Here is a 16,349-nt window from a genome sequence, read left to right as displayed (position 1 = left end):
TTTACAGGGGACAGTGGCTTCAAGGAATTATGTGTAAAGGTGAGTATACTTGTGTTTATTTTATTCTTATTTTTACACTGGAGACAGCGGGGCCTGTATACAACTCTCAACATTGTCCCCTTGCTGGCACTGATTGCAGCGCCAGCAAGGGACAATTATGAGAGCTGCCACCCGCACTCGGTGCTGGGGAACACCGTGAACTGTACCGCTGATTCCCAGGCGCCGGTACGTGTGATACTGATGCAACACACAGGCATCACACGGTTGCCACACAGGTACACACAGACACGGATATCTCCAGTACAGGTTTTTTCCGTACCAGAAGTATCTGGATGTGTGAAAGAGGCCTAAGGCTATAGTCACACTAGCATAAAGCATCCGATGCGAGAGAATCAGATGAGATATGCTAATGACACTCGGCTCCTGTTCTGCTGCGAGTGTGAGCCGAGTGTTAATGCTCTATGCTCCGATCCTTTTGCATGAGAGAATCGCAGCACAGGTGCAGAAGAGATGGAGAAATTATTCCTCCATTGCCTGTCTCGGCGTATATTAGACTGCACTAGGATGACATCCGAGTGCAGTCCAATGTTTCACATGCACTCAGACTTGTATGGGTGCGTATGAACCGAGTCACGCTGCCAAATCGGCGCTGATCTGCACTGCCACACAGTATAACATTGGACTGAGTGCTACGCTCGTGTGACCCCGGCCTAAATGTGAACCTAAACTAACTGGTACAAATAAGGCTCTAGTAAAATCTGTGCGTCTGTAAATGATTTTTTCCCCAATGGTAATAAAATATCTGATGCCATACCAAAAAAAGAATTTGACGCACTTAAAGAAGGCAAAGTATTACTAGGTCATTGTCAGTCTGCTTTGTTCTGTACATGCAACCACAAATGCCTCAAGGCTTCTTCTCTCATTATACCACAAGTTTCAGAATCACTCTATATATGAAAGTCTATGCATGGGAGGATCCACTTGCAAATGAGTCCCATTAGTGCTGTGCTCAGTGTCACGTACAAGACTTCCTCATCTTACCCAGGAATGACCCTTTACTCTGCTTATCAATATCAGTAGAGTCTATCCAGAAAGATTACCATGCTTTATCTTCTATGTGTGTATACGCAAACACTGTTCCTGGTGCTGTGTAACAGCCATTACACAGCCGCAGTGGAAGAAAAGTGGATATTTTACTTCTCCCATTGAAATATAATGTACATTATGTAAACAAATAAAGCCAAAAAGCAAAAAAAAAAAATCTACACTTTAAAATTGCAAAACATTCAATATCTATGATATATTTGGTCAAAAAAATTATATTTACAGATGTTAAAGACTCCAGTTTCTAAGATGGAGCAGAGCTGGCTTTGTAATTTGACGGCACTGATTGTGCTATTAGTATTTTTTCTCTTTTACATAGGACTGCTAGTACACCTGCATTAATATAATGCACATGCAATAGGCGTTAAATGAGAAATTCAGCTCTGTATAGTCATTTAATTTATTGAAAGCACAAGATTTTTTTATTATTATTATTATATCACTACTATTTCCTACCGTGGAAACCTTCAAAAGGAACCTGAAGACCCACCTCTTCCGACAAGCCTACAACCTGCAGTAACCACCGCTCCACCATACCGCTGCACGACCAGCTCTCCCCTCACCTACTGTATCCTCACCCATCCCTTGTAGATTGTCAGCCCTCGCGGGCAGGGTCCTCGCTCCTCCTGTACCAGTCACTGTCACATTGTGTTCAAGATTATTGAAATTGTTCTTGTATTATACCCCCTTTTTCACATGTAAAGCGCCATGGAATAAATGGCGCTATAATAATAAATAATAATAATAATAATAATAAATTTATATATTTATAAACTCTGATATGTTGCACTGTAAGATGTAGACAGATATACGCATAGTAAGGGACACTTACAGACTGCCAAGTACTGTCTGCAAGAGCTTCAACTACTATAACAGTTGTATTTCAGTAAATTATACTGCCATCAGCATAGCTAAAAGATGGGAAAGCTCAGGGCTAAAAGCTGAAAGGACATGGTATGTGGTTGAAGTCCCTTCATAGTAGTGATCCTAATGGTTCTCGCAAAGGGCTTGTGCACATGACCTTATTTATTTTCGGTCCGAGTGCGATCCGACAAAACATAGGATCACACTCAGACCAATGTTAGTCTATGGGTCTGTGCACATGTCTGATTTTCTCCTCGAACAGATCCAGTCCCAGGAAGAAAAAAAAAATTGCTACATGTCAGAGTTTGATCGGCCATGCAAGTCAATGAGTGCAAGGAAACATCGGACTGCACTTGGATGACATCTGAGTGAAGTCTGATTTCCACAGACTGACAGAATGGGGATGATGGAGAAATTCTTTTCTCCATCTTCTCCTCATCCGATAGAATCGGATCACACTCTAATCAAAAACTCTGATCAGAGTCGGATTTGCGTGACCCTACCCGAATGCTGAATCCTTAGAAAGACATGTCAGAAAATTGGTCAAATTAAATGTTAAAAAGGGATTGTTTATATAATAAGTTAATTGGCTCGGATATAGGGAAATAAAGATAATTAAACCCAGGTAGGAACTTGAATTTTTACAATATCAGTACAGCACTATGGAATATGTTAGCACTATCTAAGTAGCAGGAAATAAGCAACAGTAATGGTATCAGGGGCTGTAGACATGGTCTGCAAGTGTACTTTTGAAACCATAACCAGGAAATTGTAAAGGTATGTGCTATTATATTCATGGTTTAACCTTACATCTACATAATATTATACATTTTATTTCACTTTTGTAACATTTTATATTAACCTTACTGATTACTATATATCGAGGGATTTATTACTCATTTTGTTGATACTTTGAACTAGTCTCAATCATTTATACAATGCAGAACATAAAAATAGACAATATAAAATAACCTGGAACGGATTCTGAGTAAGAGCTGCTGCATATAACTGCTGAAATGTAACACAAGCTCCATTGCTACATTGCCATTGTAGTGTGTGAAAGAGAGAAGAAGCTCATCTTACCTTGTCTCCCTTTGTATCAGACTTTAAGAATGAACTTGTGTTCAGTCTCCGCTCAGATAGACAGGTCCCTTTATATATACACCAAACAGAAAGTAGGTGTTCTTGGATTGTAGCCAAGCCAATCTCCTTATAATAGGAAGTCACACACCGAGAAGCAGCAGTAGTGAAGGAGAATGACACATTAGAAGTGGTCCAGGCTGACACACACATGTCATATTTACATACTTTAATTGTTATGGAACAGAAACATATCTGTAATAACATGGCTTCAACATGGTTGTTAACCTCATAAATCTGAATGGAAATTAAGAATATATTAAAAGGAAATCTGTCACCAGGCTTTTGCCACCTAATCTGAGAGCAGCATAATGTAGAGACAGAGACCCAGATTCCAGCTATATGTCACTTACTGATTGTTGTTTTGATAAAATCGCTGTTTTATCGACAGGAGATTATCACTAGAGGACTAGAAAATCTGCCACCATGTAGTCCTCCATACTCATGAGTTCTGTACAATTCCGCCCCCATCCCTGATTGGAAGCTTTCTGCCTATGCAGTGTGGGTGGGTTATACAGAGCAAAACATTCAGAAAACAATTAGATCTGTAGCAGATGAAACCGTAATGTTATCAAAACTGCAGGAAGCAGCTCCGTAAATGATACGTCGCTGTAATCAGGGTCGTTGCCCTTACATTATGCTGCTGTCAAATGGGGTAGCAAGAACCTGGTGACAGATTCCCTTTAAAGATGGATAGGTCATCAATGTCTGATTGGTGGAGGTGTAACACCCTGCACCCCACTGATCAGCTGTTCTCGGTGGCGGCATCCGGAACTGCACAGCATAGCTCCGTCTACTGTATAGTGGCTGCGGCCGAGTACTGCATATCTGCCCCTTATTCAAATCAATAGGGGGAGGACATGCAGTACCTGGCCACTGCCACTATTCTGTTGATGGAGCGATGCTGTGCTGCTCTGTAACCGAGCAGTTCCGGCCACTGCCAACACAGAGAACAGCCGATTAGTGTGGGTGCAGGGTGCCGCACCCCCACCGATCAGACAATGATAATCTATCCTAAAGGATAGTTCATCAATGTTAAAGTAGTGGATAACATCTTTACGGTTGCACTATAAATAACATATGTCTACACCTGCATAAGGAGATATCAGGATTTTTTTTGTGTGAATCCTATGTATAAACTTCCATAAACAAGTCTCACTAAGTATTTCCAGCAGTAGAAACAGGCACCTAAATATGGTTACCAGACACACAAAAAGGCATGTGTACTGTGAAATACAGAGCACTCATATATATACACACATGACATGCACAGTAACATTCCATGAAAGGGGCTTTAACCCCAGGATACCAGATCTACAGTTCAACACAATTTATTGATTTTTAGTAAGAGTGATTTCAGGTTGCAAAAAGGTAACTGTAGAATCCACTAATGGAAAGACAAAGGCCTAATTCATCATTTGCTGTTTAAGTAACTTTTTATTGCTTTGTTATATCTGTTACCGCTTTTTGCGCCAAATTCTTCAAAATAGCACACGCAGTACATCTGCAGCAAATTATTCGAATTTTAGAAAACTCAATGAATTATGTGAAGATTGCTAGAAATCCTAACTTCCACCCACAATACAAAATATAAAAAAAACAACAGGTGAACACATCAACTAGACTTCAAAAAAGAAATAACTAGAAAGATTAGTATGGTAGAAACAAAAAAAATCATTAGGTTATCTAACATATCTGCAATTCCATAGGTGGACATGTCATATGTCTTACCTGTGCGACTGTACAGGGTTTCAGTAGGAAGGGGGCAGGGATGTAATGATCGTGGTCGCAACGGGTGTGACTATGACCATGGAGTCAGGGGGCCCGCTGACACCAGTGCTGTTTTCAGTTAAATGTATGTCTCAGCAATATATTGCAGCTCAATGGCAATACAGGCTGCTGGCCAATCAGAGGCAGAGAGCTGACATTGGTATGCTCGTCGCAGACGGCACATGACATCACTGCCATGTGCCGCCCACCTCCCTGCGCCAGTTATGGAGGAGGAAGGACATGTATTTGCCGTGGGAGTGGGGACAGCTGAGAAAAATCTTTTATTTTATTTTTTTAATGTATTGGAGAAGAGCACCAGGGCGGGAGACATTATGACAAGATAGGGCCAGGACAAAGGACATTATTACAAGAAGGAGCCAGGATGGGGGACATTATTTCAGTATGTGGGCCAGGATGGGGGACATTAATTCAGTATGTGGGCCAGGATGTGCAACATTATTACAGAATGGGGAACATTCTTACAGGATGAGGAGCATTATTACAGGACAGTAGACAAGATTAACAAGATTAGAGACAAGATTACAAGATAGGGGCCAGGACATGAGACATTATTACATGATGGGTGACAGGACATTATTACTATGATGGTAAGGATGGGAGATATTATAGGAAGGGGCCAGGATGGGGATGGGTGCTAGCATAGAGGACATTATTACAGGAAAGGGCCAGGATGAGGGACATTAATACAGGGTAGGGGACATTATTACAGGACAGGGGACGTTATATTTACATCGAAGGTTGTGTCTCTGCCTTTGATGTGGGCTCGCATGCCGAGCCCACATTTCTCCCGGCACATAACTGATTTAGTCAGTCATCATGTGCAGTGGCGCTGCTCCACCCGCGGCTATTAACGAGTTAAAAACCCCTGTCAATCACTGACAGCGGGATTTAACAAACGCCGGAAGGAAGAGCATCATTCATCCCATCATGACAACCCATTGGCACCCCGCGATCACATGACATGGACGCAGATGGGTTGTCTTTACAGCCGGGGGTCTGCTGAAGACCCCCGTGCCTGTCATTACGATACTCCTGTGAATGCCTGCTCTTGGCTGGCGTTCATAAGAGATCATGATTCCTGCTATGTATAGCACAAGCGATCAGACGTTCACAGCTTCAAGTCTTTTAAGAGGAATTTTAAATAGTAAAAAAAAAAGTTTAAAAATATGAAAAAAAAAACACAAATTCACATCAACGCCCCTTTTGCCCCATTAATAATTAAAAAAAAACAAAAAAACAACAAACACATTTGTTATCACTGCATTCGTAAAAGTCTGAGCTATCAAAATATATTAATCAGATCGGTAAACAGTGTAACAAGAAAAAAAAATAAACGCCAGAATTAAGTTTTTTTGGCCACCGCAACATTGCAATAAGAGACAATCAAAACATCGTATCTATCCCAGAATGGTGTCAATAAAAACGTCAGCTCAGGGCACAAAAAATAAATGCCGATAAGCCAAATTTATTTTCCTCACAAATTTTTGAATTTTTATTCACCACTTAAATAAAAATAAACTATGTTTGGTGTCTGCGTACTTGTACTGACCTGGAAAATCATATTGCCAGGTCAGCTTTACCATATTGTAAATATGGTAAATAAAAAACTCAAAAAACAATTGTGAAATTGCATTTTTTTTGCAATTTCAACGCACTTAGATTTTTTTCCTGCTTTCCAGTGCGTCACATGATAAAATGGATGGTATCATTCAAAAGTACATCTCGTCCCGCAAAAAAAAAGCCCTCATAGCTATAGGGATGGAAAATAAAAAAGTTATGGCTCTTGGAATAAGGGGAAGCAAAAACGAAAGCACAAAAATGGAAAATCACATGCTCATGAAAGGGTTAATATTAAGTTTCTATTAGGCTGCATATTAGAAGAGGTCATAGCTCACAATTGGATCAAGCACAAGTGGCATCAACTTACTTTCCTCTTCTGGCAACAAGGAAAACGCATAGTGAGTGGTTATGCAAAAAAAAAAAATGTCTGAGATGTGAACAACCCTTTAACTTATATATACACAAGGGGTGTAGCCAAAAAAACAGAAAATATGTATGGTATACTAAGGACACCTATTTCCATGAGACACACCATAACCAAATGCCTTGAGCATGCCATGGGTCTACTGACTCTGTGGTGTTTGAAGTATCTGCAATGCGGTCATGGAATGGACAGCTCACAACAAATACATAGGTTGCTAAAAGTAACTGAATATATACAGTGTCTGTAAAAAAAAATAATATCCCTTGACTATTTTGTTATTTTGCTACAAGACATCAATTAGCCCTTTTTTCTAACTGAACATAAAAAACTTTTTGATGTATTATCAAAAATAAATCGACTCAAATTACACTAAATTCAGTACAATCTCCAAACACAAAAAGTAACTGCACGCACAAGTATTGATCTCTGCATTGTGCATGTACATTCTTTGTAAAGTAAGCCGCAATGCTGGGCTGAATTCATTACAATATGGACAACAACTAGCATCTGACAAACATCTCCGACCTATGAGAGGACCCTTTGGATTTCAATGAAGTTTACAACATTTTAAAAGGAAAAAACAGCTACACCCAGATGTGCAAGTGCCCTTATTGTCGCACAACTAAATCAGAACTAAAGAAAAATGTGGTTGTAAAGTTGTAAATGTGGATGCTAAATGGAATGTGTCATCAGAAAAATAACATACTGTTTAAATCAAGGTCTTATGTTAAACATGATGTATTTTTAAAAATTCTTTGATTTATATTTTTTCTACAGATTATGATATGCAATCAATCAAATTTTTACGCTGGCCATAAGTGTTATTCTAAACTCACACTTTGTTCTTTCTGGAAATTCACATGTATATATTAGCAGCAAGAGATTGATTCAGACCTTATCTTTTATTTTGAAGCATCTAATGAGCATGTGTAAAAGTCATTGTGATGGGAGCTATGACATCAGCCATTACGTATGGTGGATCCTGTGTTATCTACTGTATATACAGATTGTCTCTTCAGAGAGGAGGAGGACCAGAACTCTAGTGCCACCTACTTGAAGTAGCAATCCTAAAAGTCAATAGTGACCCTTTAACGAGCCTTATCACATGATTTAGGATAATAGCCAGAACCAGAAACTCAATTTGCAGACACTGTGTTTCGGGTACTGCCCCTCATCAGTGCAAAGTGTGAGTGTTTGGCTCTGGTTTGGCTGGGTGAGAGGCGTCAGACCGGTATCTAAATTGAGTTTCTGGTCCTGGCTTATATGCCAAGTCATGTGATAAGGCTCGTTAAAGGGTCACTATTGACTTTTAGGATTGCTACTTCCTGTAGGTGACACTAGTGTTCTGGTCCTCTTCCTCTCTGAAGAGACAATTTGCATATTTCCCAGAGGAGCATTGCGGCTTTAAAAGTCTCCTCACCGTGACATGCTTAACATGTCGCTCTCTGCAAGGAGAAATGTTACCACTTAGATACTACTGTATATAGAAGTGCTAGTTTTCATTGTAATCCTGCCTGTGATGATAATGAGACTTCTGAAAAGTCTCTGGACAGAACAGGAAGCACGAGTCTAAAATAGCTCCAGTGACCAGTGTGAAAATGGCAAGATTTAGATTTATTTATCTATTTTTTTTTTTAATACAGAAAAAAAAAATGTCCCCAATTTTTTAAAAATACAATTAAACAAAAAATATAATTTTCTGATCATACTGTATATTGCTGTAAAAGGAACAGGCAGATACACTTTGCTATGCCTGATACAAGGCCAGAGGGGGGCAGTACATGACTCTTGAGTTTTCTATTTGGAATTTCTTGAATCCCTATGTCATAAAGCTTACCTTTTGTTGTGTACAGCATAATGCGCTGTGTTTCTGCTGATCCTCGAATGATTCTACAAAAATTATATCAATAGAGTCTAATTCTTGATGTGTCTACTGATTGGCAAAAATGACAGTTTGAAGACCAAAAGACATGTCTTTTGGACAAATTATTCACTCTTACTGGCATACGCCCTCATATTATATAAATCTACATTGTACAGTATACATTTTCACTGCAATACATTTTCACACTTTAGCAGAAATGTATTGATTTAAGACAGTTTCTTCCGGTTTGAAAATATTTGTGACAGGTCATCTGTCGTGTTTCCCCGCTGCAAATTGAATGACTGAGTGCACGTACACTATGGAGTCCTGTGCATGCTATATTTATATACACCCTGGGCTAATGCATAGCTGGTAAGCCTTGCGTTAACCTTGTTCAATTGTGGATGAAACAATGTCTTTTTCTCCTTCATATGATATTGGTAGGATTAAAGCACAGCTGCCAGTATGGGCAATGTAGAGAATGATAAAACATGAACACTTTAGGTTTATTCAGTGGTTGATTAATTTTTTCATGTATGTTCAAAATATTTTAATAGAATTTTTAGCATAAAAAACTGAATGTGCAACATTCTCATGCTAGCACACTATTATGAATCAAACCAAAACTTCCTGTAATAATATAACAAATCTATTAATGCAGCTATATTGATCAATACATGAACATACTCACCCTGATTCATCAATACCAGTGATTTTCTCTTCAGTCTTGAGGGAGCGTGTAGGAGTCAGATGCTCCTGATTTATTAAGAGGTGCACGCCTCTTAATCAATCAGGAGCTTCTAACCAGTGGTGTGTGCTTCTGTCCGCCACACCAGAAATCTTACTCCAATGAATGACTAGAGTAAGATTTCTGGCTTAAGTTACACCACAGCTCGTTATGAATTAGACAAGTTGTGGCGTCATGCTCCTATCCCACCTCCGCTCATTTTGACAGAGGTGGGAGAAACTGATGTGAAAACACAAAAAGTCACAAAATTTTTGCACAACTCAAATTTTGCTTTCCTTCAAAGCAATCTACACCAGAATTCTGCAGAACATTGCTTTGATGAATTGGGGCTGCTGTATATTGAGAAAGTGCCACTACTGCCCAGGGTGGTGCATGCACAGTTAAGTATCCATGGCGTTGCTACACCCAGTGAGTTGATCTGTGCATACGCCGCCCCAGTCACTAAAGCCACTTGTGAGAGATCTTGGTCATAGCCGAAACAAGAGTGACCTGTCAGTCTGACACAAAATGCAGGCAGAGGGCGTGGAATAGGAAGGTGGAGCAGGAGAGATGCAAGTGCAATATCACACCCAAAAGCACTTGTGGCTCATTTGTATACTATTTCAATGCTGGATTGCTGAGAAATGCTAAAATGGAATTCTACTATCAAGATATGGATTTAGTCAGCCTCAAAAAATCCAGTACATACATGCCATTAATTTGAGGTATATCTTGATGACAGGTTCACTTTAATGAAGATTTGTCACCAGATCTAAAGTGGGCAGTTCAGTTTTTGCTGTTATTTTATTCCAACTGCTCCTCTGAGTTTTCTGTTTTTTTATTTTTTTATTTTTAATCCCCCATACAGTTCCAGAGATGCCGTTTTTTTTCATTTAGTGATAATTTTAAGGCTATGTGCCCACGATCAGGACGTGCGGCGTTTTGGACACAGCGCATTTGCACTGCGTCCAAAATGCTGCGTTCTACATTAGAAGCACAGTGGATGGGATTTATAGAAATCCCTTGCCCACGGTGCTTCTATTTGACGCTGTGCAAACTCACCCGCGGTACGGGTTTACGAGCCGCAGCATGTCAATTTCTGTTGTGGAGACATTAGTCTTCGCCGCACAGTTTTCTCCATAGACTTTCATTACATACGGTAAATCCACATATTTACATAAAACACATGTGTTATAAAGTGCATAAATGCACCTAAAACGCATGTGCACTCATTTAAATAAAGTTGTGACACACCGGAAGTAGATGAAACAGGAACTTGGTGAAAGAAGAGGTCAGTACAATGTAATTTGTTCCTCTCAAACCTTTAACAATCAATAATTTGACCAAAAAAATTTGTGGGGTCCCCACATTTTTGCTTACCAGCCAAGGTAAAGTAGACTACTAGGGGCTGGTATTTTAGTCTGGTAAAGGATCTAATATCCATGAACTTTCGCAGCCTGATAATACCGTCTCGCAGATGTCTGCTTACCCTATTACCTTATTAAAAATGACGTGGAGGTCTTCCTGCTTACCCTGGTGCATTGGAAAGCGAGGTAATATTTGTGGGGTTGATGTCAGCTGTTTTATGTTACAAATAAATGGGTAAAAAAGAGGGGGGGGGTGGTTATTTCAATAAAAGTGTCAGTGTGTTTATTTAAATTAAAGGACTTTATTCTGTGTATTTTTTATTTATAATATGACTATGAGGTTAATAATGGGGGCATCTGATAGACACCTCCACATTACTAACCCCTGGGCTTGATGTCAGCGAACATAAAACAGCTGATATCAACCCCACATATATTACTCTGCTTGCCACTGTACCAGGGCAAGCGGGAAGAATCGGGTAAAGTGCCATAACTGGCGCATCTATGGATGTGCCAATTGTGGGATGTCTGCAGGCTGGTATTTTTAAGGGCCAAAAAGCATGGCCCTCCCCCGCCTGATAATACCAGCATGCACTGTGTGTTTTATCCTTGAATGATTACCAAAAATAGGGGGACCCCAAGTATTTTTTTGTGGGCTCCCCTATTTTTGCTAACCATCTAAGGTAAGCAGACACCTACAGGCTGGTATTATCAGGCTGGTAAGGTTTATGGATATTGGCTCCTTACCAGCCTAAAATACTAGCCCCCAGTAGTCTGCTTTATCTTGGCTGGTTAGCAAAAAATAGGGGGACCCCACGTTTTTTTTTTTTTTAAATAACTTAATAAAACATCCAGTGGCTATAGAAAAAAATTCACCCCTTAGTATTTTTTGCGTTTTGCTACCTCCCAACTATAGATGAGCGAACTTGTTCAGCAAACGTTCACCAATCTCAAAGTTAGCATGAACATTGCACATTTGGATTCGTGTTCGTATTCTCGAGCATTTTCCTCAAAAATCGGCAAAATTCAGTCAGTGTTCGGTAAATAAATCAAGTTTCCACTAATGCTACAGCTACGACTTTGGCTAGGATAGTGGTGCTGTATGATGAGCAGGGGGGACGTGTTTGATGAGGGGGGGGGATGGGGAGAGGTCAGAGTAGCGGCGGTGTTATTCTTTTTCTTTTAATTAACTTAATGTGTGGAGATTCCGGCAGCCAATAAGGGCACAGAAACCATCCACAATGTCCAGACACAAGAGCCTGTGTCATTGGTTGCCAAAGTCACATGTCCCCTCCATATAAAAAGCGGACATGTGGCTTCGGTATCATTTTGTCATTGTAACAACGTAGGGAGGAGGCTGCTGTTGCAAGTAGTCATAACTAGCTGACAATAAACCGCCTAGCTAACTCCGATAGATAGGATCTTGTGTCAAATCGACCTTCCAGCATATCAATCCTTTGTGCTAATTGTGTGGTCCCACCACCAATCCACATTTCAGCATCTAAGTCCTTTGTGCTAATTGTGTGGTCCAGACACCATTCCACATTTCAGCATATAAATCTTTTGTGCCAATTCTGTGGTCCAGTCACATTATCTCAGCAAATTAATAATGATTGTTAATTTAGTGACAGGTGATTGACAAGTCTGGGCCTAGAATTGTTAAACAGCTGGTTAAAAGAGGGGAAGGGTACATCAAACATAAGTGAGAAAAAGCGAGGTCATGGTGGACGGAAGAAATAGGCTTGGTGTTCAAAGCGTACGTGGGGTAGGTGGTAATGTTACTCAAAGCTCTACTGAACAAACACCGGCTCGTCCTATCGAAAGACAACTGACAGCTTATGTAACTGAATGGGCTACTCAACTCTCTTTCTTTGGCAGCCGCATAGTGGTATGCCTTGTAGATGAGGGCCAGAAAGAGCATATACTTCAGTGGATGGCAAGCGCTGCATCAAGTGGCCTCTCCTCTTTCACCACCTCAACATCACACACAGTACAGTCCTCAGAGGTGGCACCCCAATTACCCTTGTTTCTCCCCACGTCACAACTCTCAAACTGCCCAACTGACTGTGGGGAACCACAGATGGGAGAGTCTGCAGAGCTGACTCTGATGCACATTCTATTCCATGGGCATCAGAGGTCTGCTACAAAGATTAACAGTCTCAAAAGGAGGAAAGCATCTGCACCGATGCCCAAATTTTTTTTCAGTTGGATCCGGGGCTGGACGAAGTAGGGTCTGAGCAGAATCCAAACCTTCATCACCAGATGTTAACCCCCAGAGGTGGAGGTGATCTTGAGGAGACTTAAGATACCTGAGGCACACGCAGACTGTACTGTGCTGTCAGGGCAGGAAGAGGAGGAGTGTGACTTTCAGGGCGAAGAGTGGGAGAACAGAGGATGAAGATGAGGTTGTAGATCCCACTTGGTGTCAACTCAGAGGCATGCAGCTGAGTAGCTCAGCAGAGGAGGTGGAGGAGGAAGACAATGAGGCTATGTTGCGGCTTCCAGCACAGACATGGAGTTTTGCAACCACGACAAGAATTGCATTCTCAGCCACAACTCTGGCTGTAGCTAGCAGCAGTCCTGGGTCTGCAGTTCGCAGGGGTGGCAAGAGTTGCCTAGCCTGGGCCTTTTTTTTTTGAGACTGCAAAGGGATGACCCAACTCACATTATCTTCTAACTTTGTAAAAAAACAACTCAGTGGAGGCAAAAATTCCCATAATTTGATTACTATATACATGAACCAGCACATACACGATCAACATGCGCTAGTCTGGGAATCCCAATGCACTAAAATGTGGACTAGTGGGCCTCTCCAACCACTGGCCTTCCCATCAACCGCATCTGCTTCTTTTTTCTCCTAAGTAACCATGGCAAGTATTCTTACATAGGTGTCTGGCCGCTGAACCTCCACTTGTTTACCAGTGTGGCAAGATGACTCGCTCGGCCGCTTCCGGAAATAGACTCAGGAACCTGGGTTTTCTCTGCAGGCTTTATTAAACAGCATAAATAAACACAACCTTACTTGCAAAACGACAAAACAAAAAAATAAAACGATAGAGTCCATATGAGTATGGGATTTGCCCACACAGGTTGTAGTCCCAGCCTTCAGCTCAGTCCTGAGATGAAGCTCTCCCAGTCTGGAGACCTTGCCTCTCCAAACTACAACAGAGAAAAAAAAACAGGACTGAACATGTAAACGTTGCTCAGCCACACCCTGAGGTTGGGGTATGGGGAATGACTTCCCTCCCATCTCTATGTCATTCCCATAAAACCACACCCTTTAAAAGAGTTAACCCTCAGCATATAACATGCTGGCAGAAAGTTTATTGGTTTCAGTTCAGGCTAGCAACCTGCATGACACATACCTCCCCTCATATCATACCAGTGATTCTGTCACATATTCCCCTCCTCTGCCCAAAGCCAGGGGTTTGGGCACCTTCCGATATGAGACAGGGAATTCTAGAAAGGGCGTCAGCGTTCCCGGGCCTATGCTCTACGTGAAAGTTGAAGTCCTGAAGAGCTAGGAACCATCTAGTTACCCTGCCATTTTTACCCCTCTTTTCCCTCAACCATCTCAACGTGGCATGGTCTGACACCAACTTAAACTTCCGGCCTAGTAGGTAGTATCTTAGTGCATCAATGGCCCACTTCATGGCTAAACACTCCTTTTCTACTATTGCGTAGTTTCTCGCAGGGGGAAAGCTTCCGGCTCAGATAGGGAATGGGATGTTCATCCCCATTTATCTCGAGAGAGTATGGCTCCTAGACCAACCTCTGAAGTGTCTGTCTGTGTTACGGATCTGGGTCGTGGAACCTCTGTGCTGTGATGCAAGGAGGGACCAGAGGGGCGTAACTAAGTGCCTACCCGGACCGACCCTGGCCACACGGCGGCTCAGTTGATTTCGTGAACCAAGGAGGGACCGGGAAGGTGAACCAGGTGCCACTCTGGGACAGACCTTGTGTGAGAGTAGGCAACTCCCACGGGTCAGATGGCTGAAGCTGACAGGTACAGCGGATGAGCATGGCCGGTAGACAGACAGGTGATGCGGGTAAGCAAGCCGGCGGGCACGGCAGGTAAACTGACAGGTGATGCAGGTAGGCAAGCTGGTGACATGGCAGGTAGACATGCTGGCGGGCACGGCTGATAGACAGGCAGGCACTGGAACCTGAGGGCTGAGGAGAGTGTTAGAACACAAACAACAACCTTGCACAGGCACCTTCATTTTGGAGGAGGTGCTTTAAATAGGAGTGGTCCTCCGGCCATTGGCCGGGGACTCTTTAGGATGGCGCGCGGTACCTTTAAGAGGGAGGGAGCGCGCGCTCTAAGCACAGTGCCCGGGAGGCTGCGCACGATGCGCGCACCCCGGGCAGCAGCAGGGGAGCTGGAGGACACGTGACTGGGACCGCGGCGGTGAGGGGAACGGCGTCCCTGCCCGGCAGGAGGCAGAGACGCTGACGCTACAGTCTGGACCATGAACTCTTTCTTAAAGTCTAGTGTGACCAGGAACGGCTGTTTACACAGTGCTGACGTCAACAGTTGAAACGCGGTCTCCATTCACTTCACCATGGTTGATCTGGTGCCTTTTAGGAGATCCGTCAGTGGTGCGGCCATCATGGCAAAATTTGGGATAAACCGCCGGTAATATCCCACCATTCTCAGGAACGCTCTTACTTGCCTCTTGGAGAGCGGTTGCAGCCAGGTCTGGATTGCCTCCACTTCCTGACTTGCGGTTTTATTTCACCTCTCCCAACGACATAGCCCAAGTACTTGGCCTCCTCTTTTCCAACGGCGCATTTTTTCAAATTTATTGTAAATCCCGCCTTTCTTAGAGCATCCAGAACGGCCCGTAGTTTAGGTAGATGACTAGCCCAGTCTGGGCTAAAGACTACAAGGTCGTCATACTTCTTATGTGGGGCTAGGATCCGATCCATAGCCCTCTGGAAGGTGGCTGGGGCCCCCTGTATCCCGAACGGCATCCGAGTGTATTGAAAGCACCCATCAGGTGTCGAGAAAGCCGTCTTCTCCTTGGCAGTCTGGGACATGGGGATCTGCCAGTAGCCCTTCATCAGGTCAAGAGTGGTGATATACCTTGCCGGTCCAAGTCTCTCGATGAGTTAGTCGATGCGGGGCATCGGGTGCGCATCACATTTGGACACCTCATTCAGCCGGCGGTAGTCATTACAAAACCTCCACTCTCCGTTGAGTTTTGGCACAAGGACGATTGGGCTCTACCACCCACTCTTTGACTCCTCTATCACCCCGAGGTCTAGCATCCTCTTCACCTCGTCAGAGATCACCTCCCAGCGGGCTTCTAGAATCCGGTACGGCTTCAGATTCACTCTTACATGTGGCTCTGTCAGCATGTCATGCTCTACCACCTGAGTTTGCCCTAGCAACTCTGGGAACAACTCCCGATTTCGCTGTAGTAGTTCTCGACACTGTTGGTTCTGGGCTGGCGATAAAGTACCTGCTATAGTGATTTCTTCCACCTTGCCTTCGGGAGCGGC

General features: G+C 42.6%; 1 protein-coding gene across 1 annotated transcript in view; it reads right to left on the bottom strand.

Annotated features, from left to right (window-relative positions):
- LOC141265503 (cytochrome c oxidase subunit 4 isoform 1, mitochondrial-like) overlaps positions 1-3,202 on the bottom strand; it is a 120,917-nt gene extending 117,715 nt beyond the window's left edge. The window contains exon 1 of the mRNA XM_073678668.1: positions 3,052-3,202. The gene's annotated coding sequence lies outside the window, so the exon portion shown is untranslated. The remainder of the gene's footprint in view (positions 1-3,051) is intronic.
- Positions 3,203-16,349: the final 13,147 nt, after the last annotated feature.

Source organism: Phyllobates terribilis, unplaced genomic scaffold (genome assembly GCF_046119375.1).
Source record: "Phyllobates terribilis strain yellow unplaced genomic scaffold, ASM4611937v1 Scaffold_4__5_contigs__length_816908805, whole genome shotgun sequence".
Lineage (NCBI taxonomy): Eukaryota > Metazoa > Chordata > Amphibia > Anura > Dendrobatidae > Phyllobates > Phyllobates terribilis.
Note: the sequence above shows the minus strand (reverse complement) of the source record. Positions and strands in the feature narration are given on the sequence as shown.